This window comes from Zootermopsis nevadensis, unplaced genomic scaffold (assembly GCF_977971745.1).
Source record: "Zootermopsis nevadensis isolate Lab colony 2312 unplaced genomic scaffold, Znev_1.0 Znev_ptg000011l, whole genome shotgun sequence".
Taxonomy (NCBI): domain Eukaryota; kingdom Metazoa; phylum Arthropoda; class Insecta; order Blattodea; family Termopsidae; genus Zootermopsis; species Zootermopsis nevadensis.
In genome coordinates this window covers 10,591,991-10,616,540 of record NW_028259143.1, presented here as the reverse complement: position 1 = coordinate 10,616,540, position 24,550 = coordinate 10,591,991, and the positions used below count along the sequence as shown (strand labels likewise).

The following is a 24,550-nucleotide window of genomic DNA, read 5'->3' as shown; positions in this document are numbered from 1 at the left end:
ATTTTGTCTCAGACGTTTTACGTCCTTCTGCCATTTCCTGCTGCTGAGTTTATCTGAAACGTCCGTTATGAAATCGAAATGTATAATTTGAAGACAATCGTACCGTGTTGATGTACTCTAGCCTATATTGTCGACGTTTCGGATACGTTAGTTTCTTCGACTTTTAAATCATCACTTTCTTTTTTAAATATCAGATTAGACTGGCATTATTTTAACAGAGTAATAGTACTATAGAATGTCAAAATAATCTCTATACAGTAGATAAATAGTTGTAAGTCTTCAACATGCAAAGATGGGCAACATGTTTTTTTTTCTAGATTGGTATGATGATTTTGTAACTATTGTTTACTGTTGGTATAACGTCAAATGTAAAATGATTTTATGTCTAAAGGAAATAATGTTTTTAATGTAAAATGGTTTTATGAATATAAACTTTGTTTAGCGGGTAGTTGTCTTCATTAACCAACTGAAATTATGTAGCGTTTTGATTACGACCCTTTGGGCAGAAGAATATTCCAAGGTTTTGTGTTTAACTGTAATCATCGCCACCAGCACCATAATCACGATCAGTAATTTTGTGTCTAATGGGAGATTAATGGCAGAACCCCAAATTTGTCACACAGTGACAATGTGCAGGAAGATTCGACGAAAACAAAACTACTGCAAGTGATGTCGTCTGAATACGAAATAGCAAACGAAGTAACTGATTCTATTGTATCTGAATGGAGTCTTTCTTCTGTTAAAACTTTTTTTTCAAATAAGACATTATATCATAAATACTTTTTTTTTTGTATTGTGTGTAATTCTCTTGAGATTTTATAAAAAATTGTTTCAATTTCGAAACTTATGACGGCAGTGGGACATTACGACAGCGAAAGTGATCCACCATCATCTACTCTACAGCCCACACCAAATTAAATAAAATTGTGTGAGCTGCAAAAATTAAATACATGAACGGACAGACAAACACTACCTCTCAATATTCGGTTATGCAAATTCATGTAAACAACGCATAGTAATTAGTCGTAGATAGCATAGATTGTTATTAATGTTATCATCACATTAATGTCTCGTGTTGCATACGGAATATCCGGATACGGTGTACACTCAACAGAAAAAATCTGTAACAGTTTGTTTGTTTGTTTGTCCTGATGTTTTACTAAGGCGACATATGATCCAAAACTCATGATGCCAAGAAAAGTTTAATTTCTTTATTTTTTGCTTTGTATTACTTATAAATAGAAGTGTAGAGTATGTGTCCGCAAGAACTAATAATTATGATTTTCGATTTTGGCTCCGTTTATATAAATTAAAATAAGCGACTTCGCAAATACTTATTTGTCTGTGCATTTTCAGTTTGTAACACTGAAGAGAGATGCGTTCCAGTGCGCTCGTGATTAATTTTACATTGACTAATACGTTTTTTAGAAATGTCATTGATCTTCGTTGTTATTGGTAATAATACGAAAACTTCAAAGACAGATGTAGTAAAGTTGTTAGAACAAACGACATCGACCTGCAGAAATTCTTTCAGTTAATTGGATCTTCAATAATTTGAATTCAAGACCGTTTTCGATTTGTAACTGTATTCACAAGAATGTTTCAGTAGACGCTGATATTACCTCATCGAGTTGAAAACGTATCCAGGGTTTATTACCTTTTACCGAAGATCCCCTGTACTGAATCATGTTGTAAGCCAGTTTAATACAGTCCAAATCCTCACACCGTGTTTAAGGTCCATTATTATCCTCCCTTAAAGAGAATATCAAAATTTCAGCAAAATAGAGCTTAGGATGTTACGAATTGAAGAAGCATAAGCCATGGTTTGGCGAAGGATGTTTAAAACTATCAGATCAAAGTAAACAAGCCAAATTACAATGGTTACAGGATCCGAGCCAAATAAACGGAGATAATGTGTACAATGTAGGACGAGAAGCTAGTAAACATTTTACGATCAAAAAGAGGGAATATATGAGAGACAAAATTAATGAGCTTGTAATACATGGTAAGAACAGGAACATTAGAGACTTATACAGAAGTATAAATGAAGTTAAGAAGGGTTACCAACTTGGTTAAGGTTGAGAATGGTGATGTGCTTGAAGATTTCCGCAACATTTTGAATGGGTAGAAGAATACTTATCTCAGTTATTGAATGTTCATGGGGTTAGTGATGTTAGGCAGCCTGAAATATTAATACATAAGTTGATCCGTTAGTGCCTGAGCCTAGTGCTTTTGAATTTGAAATTGCAAAGTTATTAATCGCAAGGTAGTAATCAAATCACTGCACAATGAGACAGTACAAAAGATATTCATAGACTTAAAGAAAGCCTATGATTCAGTTAGGAGGGAAGTACTAGATAATATTCTCATTAAAATATTTAGGCTTATTAAAATGTGCTTAAACAAAACCTATAGTAACGTCAATGTATGTAAATATTTTTCTGACACGTTTCCTATTCAAAATTGTCTAAAATAATGAGATGCTTTATCGTTATTGTTTTTAACTTTGTTTTAGAATATGCAATTAGGAGGGCCCAAGAAAATCAGGTGGGACTGAAATTGAATGGGACACATCAGCTTCTGGTCTGTGATGATATAAATCTCTTAGGAGATTACATAAATACTACAAAGAAAAATAACTGGCGCTAGTAAGAAGGTTGGTCTAGAAATAAACACAGAGAAAAGTAAGTATATGTTCATGCCTTGTCATTTGACTACAGGGCAAAATCATAACATAAAGACAGCTAATGGATCCTTTGAAAATAGGGAAAAGTTCAGATATTTGGAAGCGATAGTAACAAATAAAAATTTGATTTATGTGGAAATTAAGAGCAGATTATATTCGCTTAATGTTTGCTACCCCTCAGTTCAGAACCTTTTGTCTTTTCGTCTGCTATACAAAAACATAAATATTAAAAATGTACAAAACTATAATTTTGCCTGTAGTTTTGTATGGGTGCTAATTGGTCTGTGACACTATGGGAGGAACGTAGACTGAGGGTGTTTGGGAACAGGAAGCTAAGGAAAATATTTGACCCTAAGAGGGATGAATTACTAGGTGGCTGTAGAAAGTTTAATAATGAGGAGTTTCATAAGTTGTACTCATTGCCAGATATAATTAGACTGACCAAGTCAAGGAGGATGAGATGGGCAGGGAATGTAGCTCGGATAGGAGAGGAGTAAATACAGGGTTTTGGTAATCAGTTTAGAAGGAAAGAGACCACTAGGTAGACCTAGACGTAGGCAGGATGATATTGGTATAATTGATTGAATCTAATCAAATATCGAATCGAATGTAAAACAGGTACTAAATTAGTCTGTAGATTACTCGTTCCTGTAGTAATCTGATCCGTGAACTTCATTGTGTAATACTACAAAGTTTTAGATGTCGAAAACATAGAAACGGAAACTTGGATAGAGCAAAGTGTGGCAGTAGTTAACCATAGCTACACATAGGTGAGTGGCCGTATCTTGACCGCAAAGGAATCAATCTCTGCCTAACCAAAATGATAAATCAGGCTCCTGGGGAGAAGATTACTGTAGACGGAAGGTCTCTGACATCGTGATGAATGTACGGGCTCTAATGTTTGCATGCGTTCGATATTTCCGACTACTCTCGGCTGCCGACTTAAAGAGCTACAAATTATGAGAATTTAGCATTTAAATTACGTAGGTTTGAAACTTTATATTTATTTTGTAATGTGGCAAGTTCCTCTGAATTGGACCGTTGGGGAATTTGGCAACAGCAAAAAATATAAAGAAGACTATTTATTTGGTGAGGTTTGAGGTTCTTACGGCGACGACATATCATAATATAGCCTGGTAGATCTTGATCAATGTTTTCAGGAAAGATTACTGTTTCTCATTTTAAAATACAGACAACTTAAACATTATTTATTTGATTTGTTCTGTTCAATAACAGTTTTTTTTATTCTAACGTTGATGCTGGTAATATGGTAGGCTAATATGCGCTAATTAATGTCTGTGAAATTCATCTAGGTGTTTCAGTGAAGGAGGTCTTCTGAGACGAAAATAAACAGTGACCCAAAGAACCATTGAACATTCAGTTCAGTAATACAGACTTGTAAGATTTGAGGTTTTCACGGCGGTGAGTATGAAGATTTCTGTCTTCTGGGTTGTTGCGCAGTGTAGTCTGGTCAATGTTAACCAACGTTTCAGAGGTCATAACGTTGGTTAACATCAACCAGACTACACAGCGCAACAATCCAAGAGACAGAAATCTTAATACAGACTTGCTCTATTAGCCTCAGTATAATTCAGGGCGGATTTTTGAAGCAAGAATTTGTACATAAGTCTGTCAAATATATTACGAAATGAAACATGTGTCTTAAATAAGCTGACATCTTTATTGTGTGTTAAATTTTTGTATTGTAAATGGGCGCAAATAATATATAAATACGAAAGAGCTCGGCCTGATACTGAAAATTGATGCATCTTGAGTAAATGTCTTGGGGCTGGAAAAAGAATACTGTCGTCTGTTCTTATTTGCATAATTGAATTTAATTGGCGTAGGATGACAAACGTATGTTTTCAAGCAACTTTTCTGTAGTAATTAATTAACATCTTATATTATATTTTTAGTTTAACTTTCTCTTGTCAATCGCTTTATTAACAAATTAACAAACATGTTTCTTTCAAAATATTTTTAAGTCGTTGAAATGCGGTATCAGCACCCTGATGAAATATTTCAAGCTTTGGTAAGTAAATCCACAGCTTATGGATTATACATGAAACATGGTTTTACAGTAACTTTAAGTATACGTGGGCCTATTTCTTGTAGCGTATCTGAGCACATCATTTGGTACGTTATAGCGAGCATGTGATAACCCACATCCTACTATTCCAAATTAATTATGTACTAGATGGTAATATTTGCGTTCTTGCATCGTTAAGTCTTTAGTAGAACCCAGTTCTGGAGATGGAGATTGTATGTTCTTCCAAAACGTTAGTGTACAGAGTTGAAAGACTACATACACACAACGCAGCAACCCAAAATACCATATCCATGCTCACATTGCCGTGAAGGCATTCTTTCATAATTATATACTATGATTTCATTGGACAGTAAAATAATTCCGAATAGTTCACGTTGAGTATAACCTAACATTCATTATAAACGAGTTGAATTTAAACAGGGTAAATGGTATACCGTCACTAGGTTGTAGCGCCGTGTAGCCTTGTAAATTTACCGACGATTCAAAGGTGCTTGTTGCCTTTATCATTAGGGCAGTGACTCATCATGAAACGTCGGTAAATTTCTACCAAATCTCACGGCGCGTCAACCCATCTTCATACTCGCCGCTTTGAGGATCCGAATATTACAAGTCCGCTGTAGTTTTGCTTGTTCTAGGGGTCGGCAAAGTTTACTGCAGTTTATAATCAAGGAAATCAGATACTTTACTACTTTATTACCTTATGTGGCAATACGAAAACTGTCATTTAACAAGGCTTTAGAGCTGTTTCACTTGTTGATTGGCTGATTGTTACACAAGACAAATGAAGCGTCGAACTTGTTTTATTAGGAGATATTTCAAGGTGTTGTTACATTCTTACGGTAAGTGATGTAAGACATGTGCTATGGATAGTTTAATATCATAGAAACATTGCTGAATACGTAAAATCGCTAACAATTAAAAATGCGAAAATATAAAACAAACTGTGCATGTTGCTGTATTTACAATCGTCTGAGAAAGAGCTCGAATAGAGCACAATTTTATGACTTTAAATAAAATTCAATGTAAAAGCGTCACCGAAAATCGATAAATCTCTCATGGTAATAAAAAATTATATTCAACCTAAATTAGACTTACTACAATTTCTGTTCCGTACTCATAACATGGCATGATATAACGTAATATAATATAATATGACATAACATGACATGATATAACAGCATCTTCATGTAATAAAATATTTTCCAGTTAAAATATCGTAGAAATAACGTTCTTAATATTGCACTTAGTGTGTCAGAATGGTTCACAACCTCAAATGTTCATTAAAATCTTCATCAAAAACTTTATTGCGCATTATTATGTTTATATGTTAATATGCTAGTAAATGTAGTGCTATTATTGTTTCGCCTGAGTTGAGATCGGATCAAAATTGCTTTTACAATTGGAGTGTTAATACAACTGTGGCAAAAATATTACTTAACAATTTTAATTAAAGTCGTTTATACAGCATAAGTTAAATAAGCAAGGAAACACCAATTTTGTTTTCAGAGACGACAATAAAAATAATAAACGAAAAGTAGACTTTCAGCTAATGGGAAGACAATTTACCCTGCAACTAATGCTATTTATGTAGGCGATAATGTTTATGAAGGGGTAATACGTTTTCGCATTCCTATAATTCAGGCTAAAGTAAACGTCATAACGTTATTCTTGGATTTGTGACACCCTTTACCCTTCCGTTTATCTGTTTATTACCGGAAGTGGTTGAGATTCTTTATAAATGGAAAATTACATCACTTGCTGTTACCATAAAAGACAAGTTGCTAATAAATTTTACTGAAATAAATAGTATTTAAATGACTGCACTTAATCCAGAAATGTTATCAAAAAATAACAGTTTCGAATTGAGAAGTATATATTAGGCTTCGCAGGGCTTATCTACTGTCCAATGAACTACAGTCAGTACAGAATATATTTATTTTTCTTAACACTCTTGCGGTTTTTCCCATTTGACCTGTTTCTGTTCAGAATTACTTCTGAAATTATGAATCAATTCAGACTCCTTTGATTAGTGATCAGACCGTCGCAAGGTCTCTACCTGTAAACAAGACAGCACAACACAGAAAGACGCTGACAAATATCTATGTCTTGAGGGGGATTCGAACCCACGGTCCCTGTGTCCAAGCGCGCCTCAGAGACCGTGGCCGTTGTGATCGGTTTGAAATATATTTAAGTTTCTCATTTGAAAGTAGTTTAAAAATATAGACAGGTACATCATACTAATTTTGAAACATGCTATTCGACCTAACCCAGTAATTACCTTAAGCACGAACGAATTGCATTTGAATTATTAAGTTGGTGTAGAGAAAAGGTTAATGGAAGTTTCAATCCGTCATTATACAGCGCCAAGGGGAAAGAAACTACATGAACCACCTCGTGTGAAAATTTAATCTTAAGCTTGAATTTAATTTAAGGCATGAAATGGTGCATCTGATGTCGGTTAACAACAACAACTGAGTTACCTGAAGAAATATGGAAAGAGATTTTTCCACCTGAAAGGACAGACAACATTATCATGAAGTTTTGTGAAAGAAGCGATAGCTCTATAAAAGAAATACTTTATGCCTCCAGCATAAATAAAAATACTGTCTAGGTAAAGGGAGGGAATTCGTGATTTTTTTAACAAGTTCCAGTATCGCTTTATCTTTACTGTAGAGATCGCTGTCTTCATCGGGAAACTACAAAGGAAAACAAGTTTAATTATATTGCTTTCGTAACTTTAATTTGCTTTGATGTTTCTCATAAACCAGGGGTTGAGAGTCGGGGAGGATTACTGGCCAAACGTGCACATAGAAAATAAAGTTCAGATCGGATGTGAATAACCTTCTTCAATTGATTTTTATGATAATGACGATATGTTTGAAGACTATAACATAAATTAGTAAAGTAAAAATATTTTAGAATCTGCCTAGCAATCAATGTTAAGAAAAATAATAATAATGGGCCTAAACGTCGGGACAATTTCGGAAGATCATTTAAATAATTTCAGGCATTAATTATTATCTATTAATAATGAAAATGAAGATTATATATCACTTTCATCTGTATATTGCTAGTTAAGGCCCCAGAATATGAAGCTCGGTTTGAACTTTAGCTTGTAATATCGTAGATTCCGTTAGTAATTTAGCCATAAATGTCAGAATTTATATCTAAAAGTGTCCTTGCGTTTGACAAGTGCACAAACAAAGTTCAGTGACTTGCAAAAACGACTATAAAGTAACGCCTTTGAAGATTTCCGCACAAAATTTTGTATGTGTTTTAAGGTAACCATATTGAGCCAATAGATGACGCCACTGGTTTCAGGAATAAGTTACATTCAGTAATGCTATTACTAATTCTGTTATCATTTGGAAAGGACTCAAAGGAAATTTGTAGCTCTATGTTACGCTAGATTCTTTAATGGCGTTTGTGCCTATAATTATGATGAAATATTAGTTAGATTAAATTTCTTATCGTTGTATTTAAGGAGGAGGCATTTGGATGCTCTTTTCCTCGTTAATGTTTTTAAAGGCAAAATTAGTTGCTCATCTGTTTTTGATACAGTTAGTCTCTGCATACCTACTAGGTCTATCAGAGACTACTCTACCTTTACTGTACAACGTAATTTCAAGGCCAGTCCCTCTGCCAGATGTGTTTCTGGTGCCAATGCAGTCTGCAGGAGCATCGACATCTTTAAAAAAGATCGTGTTTTGCTTGCTGAGGTCAGTCAGCTTTTTAAACAATAATCATTGTTTTTATTGTTTACTTAGTATAACATTTTATTGTGTATGTTTTCTGTCCAATATTAAACTGTTTTTAGTATAATTATTATTTTACTTATCTATAGCATTTAGTTTTTTACTTATGACTTATTTTGCAATAAATCAATATTGTACAGTTATGTTTTCAGTTCTTTGTTTGTTTGCTTTTGTATTGCAATGTCTGTATTGTTCTTAGTGCTTGGCTGTTATTGGCCTTTTTGGCTGTTGTCAAGCATTTTAATAAATGAATTGAATTACTTTTTATAATCAAAATTATCGATGGTTTTCAATATGCCGATATTCTGTTGTTAATATGTTATAGTCATACAAGACGTTACTTTCTTTGTCTTGTGTAGAGTCTACAATCAAAGTTTTGACGTTGAGTAATATTTTTATGGGTATCTGTACAACAATTTATGTCTGAAACTTTCTGAGAACCAAATTTGTATTACAAATGTTCTGATAATGTTTTGTAAGTTCTACTCTTTATTAAGCCGGCTAATTTTCTTATCACCGAGTCCTCTCTAAGAACTTGCATATACTAATGCGAATTGATAATTTATTCATTCTTCTGGAGTCCACGGAGTAATGTTACCTAAATTATTGTTTTGGTACACCAAGCACACATTTGTATTTACAACAAAAATTATGTCCATTATACCGTTTTGCTTCTGTTTAAGTACGATTACTATTAACACGCATGCAGATCTATCTACTTCAAACGGCTTTAGTCTAACATACTTAACTTTACCCAATCGTGTTCTGATATTCTGTCGCCTAGAACTGGCAGTAGTTATATAAATAATATTGGTTATATCCTAAAATTTTCGTTTTATTTGGATTCTAATATCAGTATCATTCATATAGTTAAATTATTCATTACAACTAACTTGTGTAATCCGAAGTCCTCATTTAACAGCTAGTAGTCATTTATCTAGTAAATAATGGACCTGCCTTTTATGAGATCCTAAGGTTGCTTGTAAGAACTCATTACTAGTGCCTGCATTGAACGTTTTGAACTCATTACTCGACCTTATACCCGATATTTAAAGATCCATTTTAATATTATCTTTTCATCCACGTTTAAGTGTTTCAAGGTTAATTTATCATATATTTATATAGAATTATGTATCATATCTTTAAAATCATATCTAACGTGTTGTGAACCTTAAATGCTAGTAATAATTTGCAGTCGTCTCTAATTTTATTAAACGTAGCAAACACCATTGATTATGAAGTTATTTGACGATTAATTTCAGATGGTGTGGAGGTTGGGAATGATAAATTGAAATGAATATGATGATGAAAGTGCCGTACCAGCTTTAGCTTAGAGATATTGAAGGAGACCATGGGAACTTTCGGGCCGAGATTCAAACCTAGAAATATCCAAATACGAAGAAGTAGAACAAACAATTCAACCGATTAGATACGACGGTGTGTTACATTATTATCAGACTATCTCCTTGAATGCAGATTGTCCAAGCATTACATTAGCATCTCCGCATGTAGGTGCTACTTGCTTATTAGTGTCATTAACAGAGGTTTTTTTAGTGTGTACATTTTTCTTGTGATGTTGTTGAAATGAGCTTCGCTATGCAAAGTGCTGCAGTCTGTGGTAATTGCACGCCCTGTTGTTGCAAAGGGGCTTGGAGGGGAGGGGGGGAGTCTACATTGCTCTTTCCCGTGTACTTGCTGTTAAATTGGTGTATCGCAGCAGATCGTACTTGAGCGTACACCACGACACTCAACTGGATGTACCGATCGCTAGTTCGGATATTTGTACTAAAATACATTGATATAGAATACATTTATATATAGGAGGACTTCAAGTTTCAAAGGCATATGTTATGCACGTTCATAAGTCTTCTACTCTAAATTCTGTTTCCCTTAGACAGTATGTTTAAATGGTGCCTAGCGCAATTTTGAGCTTAAAGTGGAGGCCGTATATGAAGGAACATCACATTAAATTTTAAGTAGGTAAAATGGCTTAATTCAGTATGGAAATTAACTACATATGTCAAGATTAAAATATACATATCTATTAGGCTTGGTGACGCAAGATGAAGGAAGTAAAAATTACATTAAAAGGAACTTTCTGATTTGTAGACTTGATAAATTATTATTAGGGTTAACAAGTCAAGGAATAGATTAATGGGGCATCTCGAACAGGCGATGGGATAAAAATGCTTCACAATTTTAGTCCAAAAACGTGAAGGAATTATTAACTGATAGATTCGAAGATAATATTAAAATTGAACTTAAAGAAACAGGTTTTGAAGGCATGAACTGGCTATAACTCTCTCAAGTTATGGTCCAGCGATGGACTTCTGTTAACTGTACAACAAACCATTGAGTTCTTGATTACCTGAGGAACTATAAACACTTACAAAGAATCTGTGCCATGAAACTATATTTTATGGCAGTTAAAAGTTCTCTGAAATTTCAGGGAGGCCGAGTACATGAATTAAACTTGAGTTTAGTTATATGTACGATGTACCATGTCGTCTCAGTAATTTACTCGAAATCAATTCGCATCGCATCTGAATTAATGCAGGACAAACTGCCTCTGCTGAGGTGTTATAGATTTATGGGCCGTTTACTTGCTTACCAGTGTTCCATTATATTGTTCGGGTTGTAAATCAAACAAGGGGCGAAGTGTAATGTCAGGGGTTAGTACAGATACGGAGGGAGGTGTTAGCAAAGAGGAGGGGATGAGAAACGTGAAGAGCGAAAGGAAGGTCAACGAATGAGAGAAGAGAAAGTAAACACAAATAAATCAAAGTGAAGAAATTTTTTTTCTCCTGGAGAAGATTGGACGGGGGGGGGGGGGGCGAGGAGGTGAAAGGGGAAGTGAGATATGACACAAGGAACTCGCGAAACAAATGAAATGAAGAGGAAGGAATGGAGTAAGTAGAAATAAATGGAGGCAAAAATACGAAAGAATTCAAAAAGAACATAAACGCGGAAAAAAATTGAAATTGGTTAAACACAGGAATAGCATTTTTTTAAAAAAATTTCCTCTCTTCATCAGTAACGGGTTCCGACATTGTGGTATAAAGAGAGACGAATGTATCGAGAGAAAATAACATACAAATCTACTTCGTACCGAACAGTTTGCACAATGAGACTTTTAATCACGATAGTCCAAGTTAAGATGTATTGAAGACAGCTGTCGTAAGGGGTTATAGTACCGTATAGTCTGGTAGAAGTTTTCCAACGTTTTAGAGGTCCTTGAGCTTTAATCACCCTGACGATGGAAGCAGGAAGGACATCTGAAACGTTGGCAAACTTCTACCAGACTACACGGTACTATAACCCGGAAGACAAAAATCTTTGTTCTCACTGCCGTGAAAACTTCAAATTTTTCTTAAGATGTATTAATTACTTAACAATCTTTGAACTGGGGTGAAGAGCTGATAAATATCAACGGATCTAATATTAATTTTTTAACGTTACTGTTGCCAGTTTTTCGCATTATTAATTATCCTACTTGGTGTAATAAGCACAGAACCTGTCAGACTCACTGAGCACTTGAAGAGGGTAGCACTTGTAGACTGAACAGGAAAGTCAATTAACTGAGTAGCTGTTTAATTGAGAAAGCGAATTGTTGTAAACCTGGATACGAGCAAGTCGTCTTCGGTTGAAAAGAAACTCCGATTGTGAACTTTCACATAAGGAGACAGAACCTGTGAACCTAAAGTTGGAAAACAATCCCACATGGACGACATATTATTTTCACTTCCCTAAGTAGATCAAATATCTTCCTAATTATGAAAGTTAATCAAAAGTAACAGGATAGCCTATACCGAGTGAATGTTAAGTGCCTTTGAATTTTCTTATGTTATGCATTCTCGTACAATTCGTGTCACAACAGGAGTTAGAACTGGTGACCTTGGGTAATACACGCCAGCGAACACCGTCACTAATTAACTAACTAACTAACTAACTAACTAACTAACTAACTAAGTAACTAACTAAATAGCTTACCGAACCCGAAGGTTCATCACCGAATTAACCAAAGTCCTCCACCGGACCCTGTCCTGGGCCACCAAAATCCAGTCTCCTTCAACTCCTATCTCCCATAGATCCCGCCTGAGAATCCTCCCACCTACGTCTAGGTCTCCCCAGCGGTCTCTTCCCCTCAGGTTTCCCAACCAGTACGAACACCATCACTATATTCCCACACCAAGGGCTTCAACGAAGACCATCAACAAAAGACTTTAAAAAGTTGTGCACCACTGCATAACAAAATATTTGAAGACATTGAACATTCATTTTGTATAGATACAGCATAAAGAAATTACCGAACTTTTATTCTTAAATAAAAAAGAGAATCACACATGACGCAGATGTACACAGTACACGGAATCAAGACACCACGTTATATTTAATAAGAAATTAATCAGTAATTGTCATAAAATACACAATATGTAAGAATTAAATCTCCCAGCAGAAGAACTAAAAACCTGAACTGCAGAGAGGATACCACAGATATATATATATATATATATATATATATATATATAATAAAATAACGAACAACAATCAAGATGTTATTTGAAAGGGGGAATGGTCACAGTTACGTTATTACAGCAAGACAGAAAATAATGTATGAAAGAGTGTGTGTGTGTGTGTGTGTGGGGGGGGGGGCACACACCTATTAAAAAACACGAACCTGGTATACATATATTTGAATGTAAAAGCTTGTATTTAAGCCATTTGTACAATTAGATACGGACATAATCTCGTGTATATTGTCATAACATGGAGATAATTGTTTTATAGGATGTTACACCGTGCAGGTTTGATAATATAGGCAGTAAGCACCTCTGAAACGTCGGTAAACTTCTACAGACTACAGTAAGCACGATTCAACATTCCAGAAGACAGTAATATTTATACTGTGTAAGATTTTACGTTTTCACAGCGGTGAGTATGAAGCCCTGGTGACCGAGGCAGTATGACCTCTGAAACGTTGGTAAACATCGACCAGACTACACAGCGCAACAACCCAGAAGACAGAAATCTTCAATATTTATACTCACCGCCGTGAAAACTTGAAAGTTCATATTATCAGACCTTCAAGAATTATAATTGGATGCACTTTTGTGAATGAAGTAATATTTATATCGTTTTATTGATTACGTTTCGAGCACGTAATACAAGGCTAGTCGATGGCTCTGTTTTCAAAAGCGTTGCTACCTCTCGTAACTTCCATGAGCACAAAAAGAGATAACAAATGAAAATTGAAGTGCACTCGGGAATAAATTGCCAGTTAAGGCCTCTAGTATCTTGCTCATAACAGGATGAAGTAAATTCACACCACGTAGATGAGTTATATCATTTTCTTAGGCGGTTTGTCTTAACCGTACTGGCTGACATCTCATCGTGGAGGTGTCGAGAGGTCGACAGGGGAATTTGAGCATGTGAATAAGAGGCAGAAGGGACACATATAGTCCCACAGGTCGGCCACATGGTACAGGATACGGCTTAGTCGCTTAGAGGTAGGAGTGTGGCGTGTAGCGTAATGGCGGTGGGGATTAATGCACCAGGTCTGTTAACAATTCACAGATGAGACGGAATACCGAGGCAGGACGGCGCGAATCCTCCATACACCTGTGAGGCACTTTCTTTTATGTTTACGGAAAATATCAATTCCTTATGAAGGGTTATGACCATACCACACTAGGCTCGCAATCAGTATTGTCCTCGTATTGTGTATAAAAGAACAAATTTTTCTGAAACTGTATCTGTTTCGAAGATGGCTGTCTTCTGGATTGTTGCTCCGTGTAGTCTGGTAAAAGCTTACCGATGTTTCAGAGGTCCTTGCTGCCTCTATCATCAGAAGGCTATCTAAAACGTCGGTAAACTTTTACCAGACTACACCGCGCAACAACCCAGAAGACAGCCATATTTAGACTCACCGCTGTAAAAACTGTAAATCCTATAAGGATCTGTTTCAGTGGACCAATGATTTAGGCTCTTTCTAACAGACCTAGTTGAGTAGGTAGGATGGAAACGGATTCAGTTTCCGAAACGACGTGTCTTTTTCAGAACACTAGACGAATGGCAAAGTCTAGAAATCTAGAATAGTAATTGTAGTATCAACCAATTTTGATTTCAGGGCTTATTCGATCGACTTTTATTTAACGGTGCCCGAATTTAATCTTTACGAAACTCGCAGTTTTTCATGATTTATCTCTTCTCCATGAAAATTTCCTCAACAATTTTTCGTTTAACACACCACGAAATTTTCATTATCGTTCTCATATTTCAAACGACATAACCAAATCTTTAATAAATTAATTACGCTTAAGTTGGAACTGAATGTGATAAGGAATTTTGTTTAAGGAAGGAATAAGTCTCGGATTCTTTCAAAGTACTATCCAAGAATTCGCAATGAAGTTGCTGAAGAAAACAATGAAGAAAATTACTCTAAGATACTTTCGGGTGGATTTGAACCACAGACATCCTGAACATAAACCACGCACGTTACTGTTATGTTAGCATATTGGTTCACAATTTTTAGACGACGATACCCCAGCAATCTTTAAATTAACAACAATAAATCAGTTCCTAAGGGTATTCAGCCCATCAACATTGATTTTTTAATAAAACTAATAGTGTCTAACACAACTATCAAGTGTATTCTTTTTTGAATACTATACATTAGAACAAAACAAATAAGTCAATATTTTAAAAATGTCTGGCAGTCCTAACAAAATGCTTTATTGTTGTAGATTATTGCTGTTTTGTTATTGCCTTTTGAGACAGCCGTAAAGTATTCTTACGAAGCGTCTGGTCTGCTGTAGTGGTTTTAAAATTACGATTCCAACCGTTTAGCTTGACGTGAACGGATAAAAAACGACGTTTATATTCACAGGACTTAAAATATTCCTTTTCTAGAATGAGTCTAGCGGTTTCCGCGCAGAACTGACATTCGATCTCAGTATAAATTTGTCGCTCTTAGGTTAGGTTGTCCATTTTATTTTCATTTTGTGAGATGGTTGATACTGTTGTTGTTATAATTTTATTTAACCTTCGACAATGGATAATGTCCAGAAAACAGTTTGCTTCAACAACGCACCATCGTTACAAACTTTTAGAATTGATCCAAGAATTTTAAGTTTATTGGACATATACGAAGACAATGAAATCAGTTTCTTAATTTTCTTATTTTGCTGTCTACGTCTAAAAAGATGTTGACTTATTCTTAGCTTATAGATGCCAGACTTCTTGGTTGTTGCTCAGCGTTCTTTAGTAGACGTTAACCGACGTTTCAGAAGTGCTTTCTGCTTCCATCACCAGCGCCATGGGTGGAGGCAGCAAACACCTCCGAAATGTCGGTAAACGTCTATCACGGCGCAACAATCCAGCACACAGATATGTAATCAATCTAAATCTTAATAGAACATTTATTAAGGATATATTTTAATATCACTAACCCATCTACGCCTAGATCTGTCAAGTGGTTTTACCTTTAGTTTTTCGGAATAAAATATTACATAGCTACAATTCTCATCTCCAGAATCTTATATATCTTTAAAACCTATATATTAACATTGTGTTTAGAATAAAAATTATGAAGACCCTCATTTTGTAATTTAATCCGTCTTATTTTTATTTATTTTCTAAATATCTTCACCAAAATGTTGTTCTCATTGTCTTTAGTCTGTGTTCTTTCTTTAGGATATGACAAAATATCATACTCATACAAAACATCACCAAGAATGATATAACAACAAAATACTATAATCGACTCCGACAAAGGGACCAGTATCGATATGTACTGTGTACCTGTGTTACAGTACGAAAGTTGGACTCAATTACGTTAATAAAAACGCTGTCACGAATTTGTATTTTTGCTGTTGGAACCACACACAGGAATAAGAGCATATAACTACTCTCATAACTAACAGACAAGGGTTTTAACTTTTACAATGATGTACAGAATCGCAAATATTATATATTATTAAATAGACGATCGATTGTAATTTTTTCTAAATCAAGATTTTAATACACCAATAGCTGGAAATGTGAAAATAAAGAGGAAGTTTCAGAATCTTAGACACTTAATTTTACGGAGGTCATAAATAATTAATATGTAGCAACTACGTGTTTATTCTCTGTCTTTACAGCGACACAGATTTTAGTGAATCAAGACTTGTAATGGGAATGGTACTGATATTGTTATATGTTAACTGTATGAGGAACACGTTAAGCAATGCGGTTGCCAGCATCGTGACTTTCTGTCTTTCCTAAATAACACTTAGCACATCATTTTACAAGACATCTAATCCTCTTACAGACAGTGGGGTATGGCCGAAGTTTCCAGAGACGCTCTTAAGTGTAGTAAAGTTTACAGGGGTATCCATTCCTGCAGAAACGGGGGAAGTATCCAAATATCAAAACCCTTGTATAAGTAACAAACATTTTATATGTGGTCTGTTGAGCACAGGATATTAGTGTTTGGTAATATTGAGACTAATGAAGTGAAAGGGTGTTCCAAATATGGGAAATAAAATAATGACGAAATTTTTGCCTATTAAAAATTAATTGAAGAGAGAAAATATCCTATATATCGTAGTCAGTAGAGGATGTAAGCCTGACATGGGTTAGTAATGCCGGAAAAATCACGTAATGACTTAACAATTTAAATTATGTTGAAATTAATTAGAGAAGGTGATGTTTATTTAACACGTTTCTGTTTTTAATTAACTTAAGGTGCCTTGTAGAATCGAGACAGAAAGTTGTAAAATTTTATGGAAACTGCGAAGGTTAAGAAAAAAATTTGATTTGCAGTGCAAAGTTTAAGGACTGTTGAACACCATTAAGAATACTTGCAAGGTGTATAAAATTCTTTAGGTTAGTTATAAAATTTCTCATTTATTTATGGAAACCGCATTTTCATTACCATTTCCCGGCGTTTTCAACATTGGAGCCTTTTCCTCATCCAAATGCTTCCATTTCGCATGTTCGTATGATGTATCTTTGCAATTTCATTAAAATATTATTTTGTCTACCCAGTGATTTCCAGGCGTTCCATACGCACACGGATGCTTCCAGGAATATTTTGGGCTTGGTGCCGGGGGGGGGGTGGGGGGTAACAAAAGAATTAATGAGCCGAGAAAGTAATTGAGGATGATTTGGTTAAAAAAGTTGCCTTTATAATTTGTATTAAGAACAAATTCAGAAATATAGTTTTATTTTTTAGAGTTCCTTATTTATATTTCTTTAAATGTTATCCTTTTCCGAAATTCAAGGTGGGGGGGGGGGCAGATGCCTGGCTGGCCTTCCGTCTTGTCGGCCCGCAAGTACATGCCTCGCCTATTTCACCTTCCATAATTTTAGTACCTTAATATTATTAATGAAGAAGGCAAGTTCTAAATTCATTATAAAGTTTTCTCCAGCCTAATCCCTTATGTCCAAATTTCTCCTAAGCACCCTGTTCTCAGACATCTTAATCCTTATTATTTTCCGAACAATTAAAATACACTTTTGTATGTTTTAATGTTTACTTTTACATAGATAAAGAAAAATGGGGTTTCTAACCGAATGTGTTTACGAATTTATGTTATTTACATAAACAAAATATTGTTTCAAATATAATTTTTATGTGATAATGATGTCTGTATTTTGTTATTACTAATCTATGTAAGATTGATCGTTTTAAGAAAGTTATAACTGTTTAGATTTGAACTTTACGTAAAGAATTAGGTATGTCGAACAAATAAACGAAAATATTAAAATCTCTCAATTAATTTGCCGTAGACGCTAATGTCACACATGATCGAGGTTAATTTAATAGTTTCGGGTTTGGAAGATGCGGATAAACGGATGGAGAGACAGACAAGCAAGAACTACGCATTTTGTTCTCATTATTATTATCTGTGCAACGTGCGCACAAATTTAAATCTTAGCCGGTGCTGAATACATGAATCTGAAGAGGTACTTAAAAGAAGTCAATTTCTACCTAATGTCTTCATTAAAGTCTGAGCGATTCTAATTCTTGTAGAAGGCTGATGTGACGAAGAAAGCTTATATCACAGGAAGTGGATAAAAATAAATGAAAATAAAAGTTTTAGTAATTAAATGTATCCTCTGTTTGAATTTTGCACACTCATTCAATACCTTATCCTAGACATTCTTAATCCTTTTCCGTTCCGTAATTCTTATTTATTTTGTCTTTCATCCTAAGCCATCATTTAGAATGTAACATCTTCCTTCATCACTTTATCTTCATAAGATTTCTTGTCGAGCCAAGATAATTTTTTTAAATTTTTTTACATCTTTACGTTTCAGCTTTTAATTACTAGGTCTCATACTTCCATTAGTTTTATTCAGCGTCCGATGAAGTTTTCACATTTAAGTGACGCCTGAATGCATTTTGACATAAGCTACCCATCAGTAAATTCTGCAGTAGGAGTAGCTGTGCATTACTTATGTTTCTGTCTATCTGTCTATCTGGTTAAATGTGTACGAGAACAGGGCCCTTAGGCGAATATTTGGACTCAAAAGAAAGTAATAGGTGGATGAACAAAACTGCATAATTCAATTCAATTCAATTATTTGTTTGCCAACAACAAGAAGCCAATAACAGGGAAACATTGATAATACATACAATAATAATGAAATAATAATGAAAAATAGTACACAAACAGATTAACTATACTTATACATGTACAGTATTAAATATAACAGCAAAATACAGGAAATCCCAAAATAGAAACAATACTATACACAAAGAAAAATAAAATAAGAAATATAAATAAAAACAAATAATCCACCTAGGAAACACTAATATAGATGTAAAACGTTAAAGAAATACAAAAAACAGATAACCAAGCTAGATCATCTATCAAGATAATTTATATTGTAAATATGGCATTCAAAAAAATTAATTCTTAAACAATTTATTATGGCGACCGTATTAAAAATACCGTCTTTAGAACAGTGTCATTTAATGCTACAACTAGGTGTTAAAATTGAATTAAGATGAAACTTGTATTACAAATTGACATAGGTTTGAAATTGAATTGAAAACTAATTGAATACCGTAATTAAAATATAATATTAAAACACAATGAATTGCTTTCGTATAATACCATAATCTGTACTCATCGCCTTTTGTTATTCTTGTGTTCAAATCGAGGAAAAGAGGGGCGAGGGAGAACTGAGAAATACATGTAACATTTTGGTTTTAAAATCTGAAGGAATGAGATAATTTGGAATTCATTAAGGCAATAGATTGTAAGTGTATGGACTGGGTGCATGTCAGTGATGCACCACAATGCAAATGTTGTTTTAGTGTAAATTATTTATTTTGCTTTCATTAAATTCTTGTGGTGTGGCGGCGCTAGTCGAAGCAGGTATTCGACATTGGTACATGTGACCGATATATGATATATTACTTTAAGTATATATTTATTTGAATATAAGGAGAAGGACCAAGTGATAAGTAAATGTCAGTTATTTAAGTTAGTAGAATGAAGAGGAGGAAGATTAAAACATCCATAACATGTATTAACATTTCAATCTGAAAGTTCAGGAATTTCGGATTTATTACAAATATCCACTGTCTGCTGTTTAATTTATCTGTTTTTATAAAATATTTTAAGCCTGAAAATCATTGAGTTATCGGCAGACTGATTGTATTTTCAGTTTATCATAACTAGCGTCATGGAAAATGTAAGATTAGTCTGATGGAGATATGTATGTCTTGTCATTCACAGTGAGTTACCCAAAATCTTTGTTTTTTTAGTTTATATATTTATCCAAGAGTTGTGTTCATACCTTATGTTTTGAGAGTATAAAATTAACTACTCATGTGAAGGAAATAAGTCGATTATATTTGCGTGTATAGCAAAAATGCCTTTAAACACTTTCTTAGTTCGTGAATTTTTACTTTAGTGTGTACAAAGCAATTTTTTTTAACCGAGTGGCGTCTATTTTACACACAGTAATTGAACCTTGCAAAATTCATCTTCAAACATGCCATATGAAGTAATTTTTGCCTAAAATACTGTTACTTAGTTTATTTCTATAATTTGAAATATCCAGAAAGAGATACTTAGTCGTGCTTATGGTCTGTAATATTGGCAGTCGGGCTTCATGGTGTGTGCATTGAACACAGTGGCGGTAAAATCTTGGGTATACACCAAAAATAATGATTATGGTGAGTCTTTGTCAACGCGAGAACACAGCTGTGGTGTGTGTATATATAGGCATATATACCTATATACAGTTCAGCGTGGCGGATAATTCGTTTCTTGCGCAGTGCTGCCTTCATTATGGTTCGTAATTGAATTTCGTCGATGGAAGGAAATTCCAGAGGGAAGAAAAAGCAAACTGGTTTTCCATACTTTAATTCACATGGGGAAAATGTTGTTTGGAATGAAGAAGAAATATAAGAATAAAGAAAAGAAAATAAGTAGACAGGAAATGTAAGTGAACATAATAAGACGCGTTATACGGTTTGATATTTTATATTAAAACGGATCTTTTTCGTAGTTTAAATTGACTGATAGGCATATATATCATCTCTGTTCTACGAATAGTAATCGATCTAGTAATTTCTATTATTTACGTTTTTTTATTAATTTAGAAACCTTCAGTAGCTCAGATTACGTAGCGTCTAATGTTATTTAAATATTAGTGAATCGGGAATTGCAAAGGACGTGGAAGACAGCGTCCATTGTCTAATTTGAGATAGCCTACTATCCGAGAATTTGCGTAGAGTTACAAAAGAATACCATGAAAAGTCTCAGGACAACTGGTCTCCGGGCCTTGAATTGAACCAAAGACTTTCTGAGTATAAAACAGAAATAATAACCACTCGACGCGACGTTTGGTCGATAGATCGATCCTGTAAGGTTTAACAGTGGGAGAGATTGTGGTTTAATCAAACCTGTTTGGGGTTAATTTTAATTATAGAATAATTTCTGTGACAGTGATAAATCTACACGAGACAGGAAGTTGTTGAAACGATGATGAATCAAGACGTAAAACACCACATTAGCATGATGAAACCCTCACCACTTCGCAGTCCAACACTTTGTGTAGCAGAACTGAAAATTCTTATTATTAGATTTTTATGGCTCAAACATAATTGTCCAAAGTGTACCGTTTTGTCAAGAATTAATGAACTGAAGAATTACACCTACATAAAATTCACCGAGTGTCAATGCTTTCAAATCTCATACCAAAAGTTTTAAAACCGATTCTTGATCGATAAATCGAGGCGAACGGTTTCCGTGGTTTACCTCAGTTAATAGAAGCTAATCCGATGACACCAAGAACATGGACGTTTACTGCGAGTTTTAATACCAGTGATTTTAAGTAATTTCTGTTGAATTCAGTCTGGGTATACACGTCTTGTGGGTTTAGCGACTTAAAATTTTCTATTCCCTCCGTGGATAATTTTACACTTAGTTGCCTCTGGATTTGATGTGTGAAAATCTCAGTCTGACTTCATCCAATGCAACCTTTCCGGCAAGGGCGGAAGGAGACTGTCAGTTGCTAACTATGCCATCGCATTTAGTGGGGTATATAAGGTGAGTTCATGCAGCTGATGTGACGTAATGCATGATCATCTTCCACCTTTCATATAAATCAACTTAGAACGGATAGCCCGATTTTAATTAAATTTTCACTAGAGAGTTTTATGAACATTATAGAACCATTTCAACTTTTATTTAGATCCTACAATTTTAAAAATAAATTCACATAACAGTATAAATTCTTTCTTGAGATCATCTCAAATAATGTTGATAAAAAGTTGCGTGTCTAATTTATTTTAACGTATTTTCTTGAACGTGAATAAAGTTGCTTAAACTAATTTTAGCTTGTAAGATTTGAGGTTTGCGCTGTGTAGTCTGGTCGATATTAACCAACGTTTCAGAGGGCATACTGCCTCCGTCATCAGGGTTGGTTGGTTAACATCGACCAGACTACACAGCCCAACAACCCAGAAGACAGAAATCTTAATTTTACTTTATTCCGACAAATATTCACTACAGTATTAAAAAATGGGGTCCGCAGTGGCCGCTCGGTCTGAGGCGTGGGCCTTGTGCCGCTTGGTTACTGGGACCGTGGGTTCGAATCCCACTCAAGCCATGGATGTTTGTCCGCGTTTTTCTGTGTTGTGCTGTCCTGTGTACAGATAGAGGCCTTGCGACGGGCCGATCCCTCGTCCAAGGAGTCCTACCGAATGTCTATAGATCAAGCCAACGAAAAGTTGGGACCCGCAGTGCTCAGGCACTTGAAGAACGGGTCGTTCCCAGTATCCAGTATTAATAAATTAAAATTTATCATTTTGATCAAAGACCAAATGTCCAGCTGCTAGACCGTACCCTGAGTCACACGGATTCAGTTAACATCCTAAAATCATTTTTCCTAAAGATACATTTTAATATTATTCTCCCATATATGCCTAGGTCTTTGGAGCGGCTTTTTCGTTTTATATCCCAACAATTGTTTTGAATACGCTGCACTAATATTTTATGAAAGAAAGTAGTTACTTAATGAAAAGTTATGAACTTTCTACCTCCGTTGCTTGCAACTTACTGGTTTTCTGATAAAGCTCTGTGTAAGGAAGATAGTAGGTAGGGCACCGACGTAACTTACCGTATTTTAATGTTATGAAGTAATAGTTTAAGTTTAATTTCCGTAAGCTAAAAGTTAGGAAGCCTGATGTTAAACGTTTTGTCTGATATATAGAAATTAATGCTATTCTGAAGAATTAGTTATCATATTGGACAAACTATTGAAGATAAAACACGAAATACCGATACAGAAAATATATAAGAATGCACATAAAATACCGAAGAGGGCAAGGAGTATAAATAAGGAAGATATATATAAAGGAAAACGAGGCATCTGTGACGTCAGTGCTGTCTTTGGCATGGCCGAGAGCCAATGTGTAATCGATTCTGGCTAGCAAATAATAAAATTACTTTAGGGATTTCTAAAAGTGAGCAAGTTTTAATTTATTTTTAAGAAAACTGTGTTTTAATTCCATTACACTTTGAAATATGATGTAAAGAGTCATTTATCGGCAACTCCCAACAGTATATAGGAAAGGTCTTTGCTTGCCTAACATTACAGAGAAATACCAGTTATTATACGTCACAGACATAGACTACATTATTTCTTCTTGTACTTCGTTAAATATTAACTATATTGGCAGTGTCGTAAACAAAATTAGTACTTATGAATACTCTGCATGTATAGACTATTTGACGTAAAGTAAAACTTATTTGTATGGTGGACTATTTTTAATAAAATAGATCAAATTTTATGTGTAATTTATTATATTAAGTATGAGAATAGGCTAATAAATTATTTTGAAAGGTGATACGGCTGTTAGCCCTAGAATAATTTATTATAATTAGTCGCAGCAAAAGATTAAGATCATACATAAGAATGGATTGGTACAAACTAAAATAAAAATTATAGGAAAAGTTTAAAATCGAAAACCCATATAACATCTGGGATATTTGAAACGTGTCACTGTGCGGCCATCCCTCTATACGCTACCAGAATGTCAGTTGTCGCGAGTCCTTGTCCCAACGGCACAGCCGCAAAATAACTAATGACTTCTACTAATGTCATGGAAATCAGTTCAGTGGTTTTGGGGATGAAATACAGGTTGTCTACAATGAAACGTCCTGATTTTGGAGAGTTTTTAAAAATAGGCAAATGGTTTTTTTCAAGTCTTAAAGGTCTCCTGCGAACTACAGGAGTTCAAATTCCTGCCTAAATTTTTAGGCTACCTCACGGTCCACCATTGGGCACTGTTGTCTTTTCACGCAAAGATGGCGTCAGCTCAGGAGAAGGCGCGAGTTGTTGTGTGGTTTTCTGAGTTTAAGTCCATTGTGAGGGTGCAAAGGGAGTTTCGTCGTGTTTATCAGAAAGCAGCACCAGACGCGAAAAGGATTAAAGCATGGTACAACAAGTTTCTGGAGACTGGGAGCGTCTTGAAAGGACACGGAGGAGGCCGGTAACGTGTTTCCGATGAGAAGGTAGAGAACGTCCGTCAAGCGTTCATCCGAAGTC

At 34.8% G+C, this 24,550-nt stretch overlaps 1 long non-coding RNA gene across 1 annotated transcript in view; it reads left to right on the top strand.

The window, feature by feature from the left end:
• LOC110828469 (uncharacterized) overlaps positions 1-24,550 on the top strand; it is a 124,039-nt gene that overhangs the window by 30,539 nt on the left and 68,950 nt on the right. The window lies entirely within an intron of this gene.